Genomic DNA, 7,286 nt, shown 5'->3' with positions numbered 1-7,286 from the left:
AGAAGTCCAGTGGTAATGGCACATGCCCTTAATCCGATCCCATGGCAGGCAGAGTCTCTGTGTGGTCAAGGACACAGCCAAGCATGGTGACACTTTTAATCCTAGTAGCAACCATAAAGACCTGGAGGTCTGTATAGACAGGCAGTGATGAGGAAGTCATGTTGTTGGGTTTAGAGCCAATGAGAAGGCAGAACAGAAAGGCAATAAAAAGACAAGTCAGACAGGAAGAAACTGGCTGGGGGAAGCTACTGCTGGTGGTAAGCTAAAGCTAGGTGGCTCTTCCTCTGATCTCTTTGGCTTTAACTCTGCATTTGGCTCTGTGTTTCTTATTTAATAAGACTGCTTAGAATCCATCTACAAGATTACTTTCCTCTGGGGATGGAGAAAAAGCTCAGCAGCTAAGAGCACTCACTGCCTCGCAGAGGTCCTGAGTTCAGTTCCCAGCATCCATGTCATGTGGCTCACAACTGCCTGGAACTCCAGCTCCAGAGAGATCTGGCATGTCTGGCCTTAGCAGACACCTGCAGTCACATGTGCATACCCACCCCAGACAGGCACACATAGATATAATTAAAAACAAATAATAGATAGTTTTTAAAAAAGAAACCTCCTCCTTTACCCTCGGTTTAACTTCCTCCCTAAGGGACATATGCAAAGAACTAAATACAATTGAGTCCAATTGCATACAATTATTTTTTCATTTTTATTTATTTGTGTGTGTGTGTGTGTGTGTGTGTGTGTGTGTGTGTGTGTGTGTGTGTGTGTTTGGCCTATGTATACCTATGTACCACCTGCATGCAGTGCTCACAGAGGCCAGAAGAGGACACTGGGTCCCCTGGGAACTGGCATTACAGGCTACTGTGTGGGCCACCATGTAGGTGCTGGGAATTGAACCTGGGTCCTCTAAAAGAACAGTCTTAACAGCTGAGCCATTTCTCCACCCCACATACAATTATTAATTAATAATTAACCAAGGAAATTCTAACTACTTTTCACCATTACGTTGGCTACATTGTTTTCCCTAAACATTCATACTCAAATCAACATTTACTAAAGCCTGATCGGGCATCCTTCTCCCAGCTGTACCTTTTCATTTCCTGTAGATCTCCCCTAGAGAAAAACACTGTACTCAGAAGTGGAGAAGGGCTTACAAGGCCAAGACTCAGGATCACAGGACCTTGTCCTGATAGCTCTGTGAACAGCCCACACTGGCCACACCAGGAGGCAGTTCTTCCTCCTCTCACACGTGATCATCACCATATCATGGCACATCCTGCACTCCCACACCCCAGACAGGAACAGGAAAATCAGAAGAATATGTCATTTTCATCGCGTATCTGCCTATAAGATACGTTTAGCTCTCAAATGAAAATTACAGCTAAATTGAGAGTAAAATCGGAGGAGCAAGAATCCATAGACAAGAGTTGCTGTTGTCTCCTGAAATTGCCACCTGTCTGCCCCCAGCTTCCACAGCCTGTGAATAAATGGGCTTTCTGCTTACTCAAGAGTGTAAGAGTCAAAAAGCCAGATGTAGTGATGCACACTGTTAGTCCCAGCACTTGAGAGGCAGAGGCGGAGGCAGGCATATCTGTGAGTTCAAGCCCAGCATGGTCGACATAAAGAGTTCCAGGTCAGCCAGAGGGACAATAAAACTCTGTCTCAAAAAAAAAAAAAAAAAGTCATGAGAGTTAAATAATGTAGGAAACTGTGAGATGTTTTCACTCATTCACTTAATACCTTCACTGAAGGACTTTTAGCCAGACACTGTAAAAGGCTCTAAACAGACTTTTGAACAAGCTTTAATACCTACCCTCAAGGAGCGTCTGGTCCATGGAGGAAATGGGGAGAATAGATCATTATAGCACCACACCATGATAATACAAATACAAACGTCATCCTAGGGGAGGAAGCCAGTGGATGGAAAGGCAAAGGGAGCTGAAAGAGTGATTGATGGAAGGCATTTCAACAAGGATGATCCATAAATGAGCGCCAGAATGACTTCAGCGAAGTGCTCTGTTGTGAGTTGTGAATTCTGCTTTGTTCTAATAAAACACACATCTCCTAAACCATTAGAAAGGAATCTTCGATGTGGAATCATTACATACACCTATTAGTGTTGAAGAAAGATAGGATTCATGGAGGAAAGAATCAGTTTTGCAATTATAAACATTTGGTTCATACAACTTGTGTTTAAACACCAGAAAGAGAGAACACATTCCATTTCACATGCTTGGTTCCTTTGGCCAGTCTCCCTAATCCAGGTAATATTGCAGCCCAAAGCCCAAGAGATGTTTCCAAAACATGATAGCAGTACCTACATTTTTTAGCTTATGGTTTATTTATACTTATTTACAGATTTCTTTGATTCTTGGTGTTTGGGTTTTTTTCAAACAGAATTTCTGATAAGATAAAAAGGTCAATTTTTGAATCTACTTTTAAAAAGGAATTACTTGTTTTAAATAGGATAAATAATGAAATTTTTTTTGTCTGAGTTTATCAAATGTTACTGGACTGGACATTTTTATATATTAATGGAGTTTTTTGTCTGAATCTGTCAAATGTTAATGGACTAGACATCATTAATGTAATCTTGACTGTGTATATTATATATACTTATTGAATATAATTTTTCTTGTATAAGTTATAAGCTTTTTTTAATTTTAGACAAAAAAGGGGGTGTGGTGGTATTGTGTTCCTCAAAATATTGTGTACCCTAATAAACTTATCTGGGGTCAGAGACAGAACAGCCACAATATTAAACATAGAGGATAGGCAGTGGTAGCACACACCTTTAATCCTAGCATTCCAGAGGCAGAAATCCATGAGTTCAAGGATACAACCAAGCATGGTGATTCACGCCTTTAATTCCAGAAAGTGAGCCTTTAATCCCAGGGAGTGATGGTAGAAAGCAGAAAGGTATATAAGGTGTGAGGACCAGAAACTGGAAACATTTGGCTGGTTAAGCATTCAGGCTTTCGAGCAGCACAGTTCAGCTGAGATTCATTCTGGATGAGGACTCAGAAGCTTCCAGTCTGAGGAAACAGGATCAGCTGAGGAACTGGCGAGGTGAGGTAGCTGTGGCTTGTTCTGCTTCTCTGATCTTCCAGCATTCACCCCAATAACTGGCCTCAGGTTTGATTTTATTAATAAGAACTGTTAAGATTCCTGCTACAAATTTCACCCTGGATCCCAGATTAGACCCAAACTTGAAATCCTCCTGCCTCAGATTCCTAGGTGCTGAGATTACAAGCGTGTGCCCACATCCAGCTGTTTTACTTTGTTGTTTGCAGTATCTGTGACCTAGCTCAGAGTTCTTGACCCTGCTCAGCAAGGCTATGGAGGAGGAAACCTAAAAGGTCCGTCTCATTGTACTGATTTACTTATTTTTGCGGAGGGTGGAATTGATCCCAGGGCCTCACGCACATGAAGCAAGCACTCTGCGACTGAGCTATACTCCCAACCCAAGATAGCTATTAACACTTGATTTGTCATGATATTTCCACTTGAAAAAGAAAAACCTCTAAAAGTATATCAATCATTTATTGCATGTACTTTTACTATCTGTAAAACATTTTCTATCTGTAACACAGAATGCTAGAACTTAAGGGGTTCAAAGTATGTATGTGAAAACAAAGCTAAGCAGTCAAGAATTGTGTCCCTTATCCCTATAGTGGAGTCCATCGCTCTACATGTGTCATTAGTTGTTACTAAAGAGGCAGAGGCGGAAGCAGGAGGATCTGCTACAGGTTTGAGGCCAGCCTGGTGTACATAATTGTAGGCCAGTTGGGGCTATAGTAAGATCCTGTTTTTAAAAAGACAGACAGACAGACACACACACATATACACACATACAGAGACAGAGACAGAGACAGAGACAGAGACAGAGACAGAGAGAGCTGGATTGTAAGGTTAGGTGCTCAACTTCTGAAAGTTGTTGATACTACATTACTGCCCCTCCGGGGAAGAAGGATGTCAGGAAGGGTGGGATGTTTATTGTACCATGATATTTATAGACTTTTAATAGCTAATTTAGCAGGCCCTCTTGAATGTGCTCATCACTATGTTCTCTGGGGAGAAGGAAAACTTGGAACCAACTAACCCTACAGTCCAATTAAAATTAATTTAAAAAAGCACAGTGTAGTGGAGCATGTCCATGATCTTAGCACTTGCAATGTGGAGGCAGGAGGATCAAGCATTCAGAGTCATCCTTAGCTACATATCAATGTCAGAGCTGTACCAACCTGATATGTATTTTTAGAAGACAAAGACCTGCCTGGTAAATAGCCAGCATGACAAAGCAACATAACACAAACTAAAAGACAATAAAGACTGAACAATATTCACAGAACATAGGAGATTTGCTGAACGCAGAGAACTTTATTGAGGTGGTAGAGTTACAGTAGTGAGTTCATGGCTAAATATAAAAGTTACACATTCTCATAATAATGTGTTCTCAAAAAAAATCTCCAAGCCAAAAATTTTCCTAGAATTTTTGTTAAATATGTCTACATATGAGAATACACTCATTACCTCTTTTTATTTTTTTCACTAACAGGTAATTGATCTGCCAAAAAGATTTGAAAGGAAGCAGAGATACAAAAATAGGACCCGAGATTAGCAAGCACTTCTTTTAGAAATGAGATTCCTTCTTGTTGCATACAAAGCGTACCGAGTTCCTAACTGGACTCTGTTCTCAGTGAAATAACACTCCTGTCAGGACAGCTCTCTAAATAATAGTAAAAACTTCCTTTACAGGACATTGCCTAAGCCTGGAATACAATAATCATTTTTACTTTTGGTTAAAAAATGATTTTGATATTTCTTTTGGGTTTTGAAGGAGGGAGGGTTTCATGAAGCCTAGGCTACTCTTGAATTTGCTGGGTAACTGAGGCTGGGCTTGAACTCCTGATCTTCTTTCCCCTACTTTCAAGTACTGGGGTTGCCGGTGGGTGCTTGTTTTTGTTTTGTTTTGTTTTGTTTTGTTTTGTTTTGTTTTGTTTTGTTTTGTTTTGTTTTGTTTTGTTTTGTTTTGTTTTGTTTTGTAACAGTTCTTAGTTTTTATTCATAATCATAAACTTAACTCTGCAATCCAGCTGCGCTTGACGGGGAATGAGGAGGATATGGAACCCAGAGAACTTCAGTGAGAGCGGAGGTTACGGGGTACTGCGAGCCGATGGGGTGGGGGTGCTCTCCTGAGCTACAGAAGGAATGATCTGGTGGGTAAGAAGCCCGCACGTCGAAAGAATGAGAGTTGTCCACAGTCAGAAATGGGGATCTTCTTGCTGGTCTTGCCATTCCTGGACCCAAAGCGCTCCATGGCTTCCACGATGTTCGTGCCTTCTTTCACCTTCCCGAAGACCACGTGTTTGCCATCCAGCCACGCAGTCTTGGCGGTGCAGATAAAAAACTGGGAACCATTTGTGTTTGGCCCAGCATTTGCTGTGGACCTGAATGCTTCAGGATGAAATTGTCAAATTTCTCTCCGTAGATGGATCTGCCACCAGTGCCATTATGGCATGTGAAGTCACTCACCCTGGCACACGAATCCTGGAATAATTCTGGAAAGGAGGAACCCTTATATCTAAATCCTTTCTCTCCAGTGCTCAAAGCGTGGAAGTTTTCTGCTGTCTTTGGAACTTTGTCTGCAAATAATTCGAAGGAGACGAGGCCCAAGGGCTCGCCATCGGCTGTGATGTCGAAGAACATGGTGGGGTTGACCATGGCTGCAGCAAGTAGCGACAGCAGCGTCTGCAAAGCCTAAGGGCGTAATTGTTTTTAAGCTAGGGTATTCTTAGGCTGTTCTAACTGGCCTACACCCATACTAGCCCATATTAGCCTCAAAGTCCCAGTCCTCCTACCCTAGCCTCCTGAGTGCTAAGATTACAAACATGATAATCATACTTGACAACAATAACTTTTATTATTTTTAATTAAGTATATATATGTGTCTATGCGTGTGCATGCACATGTTTGTGTGTGTGTGTGTGTGTGTGTGTGTGTGTGTGTGTGTGTAGGAAGTGAGTGAAATCCTAAGAGAATATGTATTGTTGACACATGTCACAGATCCCAAGGTCTCAGCCCCATAAGAGTGGCAAAGTCTTCCCCAGGTCTAGCAAAGCTTTCCTTGGGTCTGAGTGTGAAATGTTAACAGTCTGTACAGAAAATGTGCATGGTAACTTTCCCCCTCCCTGAAGATTACTCCCCTGCAGAGACTGCTCCTACCAAGATTGGCTAAACCTGTTTCCCTGTTCCGCTGTTTGCAATGATCCCACCCCTTGTTCAGCTGTGTTCTACCGTGTTTAATAAACCTTGTGAGCTGCCAGTGCTGTGGCTTCCCCGTTTGAGGGCCCAGGTCACCCAACCCCAGTTTTTCTTCATTCTCTCATCACCCCTAGTCAGGGGTCCAGGACTGTTCGAGGATCCTGCATACATGCATATGAATACAGGCATCCATGGAAGCCAGAGAGGGGCCTCTGGGGCTAGAGTTACAGTTTCAAGCTATCTGATGTGGATCCTAGGAACTAAGCTCTGGTCCTCTGGAAGAGCAGCAAGTGCTCTTAACTGCTGAACCATCTGTCTGGTCCCTAATAATCATTTTTCTGATTAATTTTTTACAGCCGTGTATTAGTATTGCTTCAACAAAACACAAATAGTAAGCCAGGCATGACAGCACAGCCCTGGAGCCCCAGCACTTGGCTTGAGACAAGAGGATCACGAGTTTTAGCCTAGCCTGAGCAAGACTTTGTCAAGAAACAAAAACCAAGGAGTTGGGGGTTTAGCTCAGTGGTAGGATGTTTGCTTTATAAGTATCAGTCCCCAGCACCAGAAGGAAGGAAGGGAAAAAAGAACACACACACACACACACACACACAGAAATGCTAGGGGTAGATACAGGTGATTGGTTTCTTACTCCACAGCAGGAAATGGACAAATCAATGCCAAGTAAGGACAATAAGAAAGTGCAGGGGGAAATCTGGTGCCACGTGTAGCGTGAATCTTAGAAGGTCTTATTAATAAAATCAAACCTGGAGCCAGGTATTGGGGTGAATGCTGGAAGATCAGAGAAGCAGAACAAGCCACAGCCACCTCACCTTGCCAATTCCTCAGCTGATCCTGTTTACTCAGACTGGAAGCTTCTGAGTCCTCATCCAGAATGAATCTCAGCTGAACTGCTGCTCAAAGCCTAAAAGTTTAACCAGAAGCTTCTAGTTTCTGGTCTTCGTACCTTATATACCTTTCTGCTTTCTGCCATCACTCCCTGGGATTAAAGGCGAGAGTCACCATGC

The 7,286-nt window shown here is 42.4% G+C and overlaps 1 pseudogene; it reads right to left on the bottom strand.

Annotated features, from left to right (window-relative positions):
* Positions 1-5,028: 5,028 nt before the first annotated feature.
* LOC102910021 (peptidyl-prolyl cis-trans isomerase A pseudogene) lies at positions 5,029-5,721 on the bottom strand (annotated as a pseudogene).
* Positions 5,722-7,286: the final 1,565 nt, after the last annotated feature.

Source organism: Peromyscus maniculatus, chromosome 7 (genome assembly GCF_049852395.1).
Source record: "Peromyscus maniculatus bairdii isolate BWxNUB_F1_BW_parent chromosome 7, HU_Pman_BW_mat_3.1, whole genome shotgun sequence".
Classification (NCBI taxonomy): Eukaryota; Metazoa; Chordata; class Mammalia; order Rodentia; family Cricetidae; genus Peromyscus; species Peromyscus maniculatus.
The sequence above is the reverse complement of the archived record's forward strand: the minus strand, read 5'-3'. Positions and strand labels throughout refer to the sequence as shown.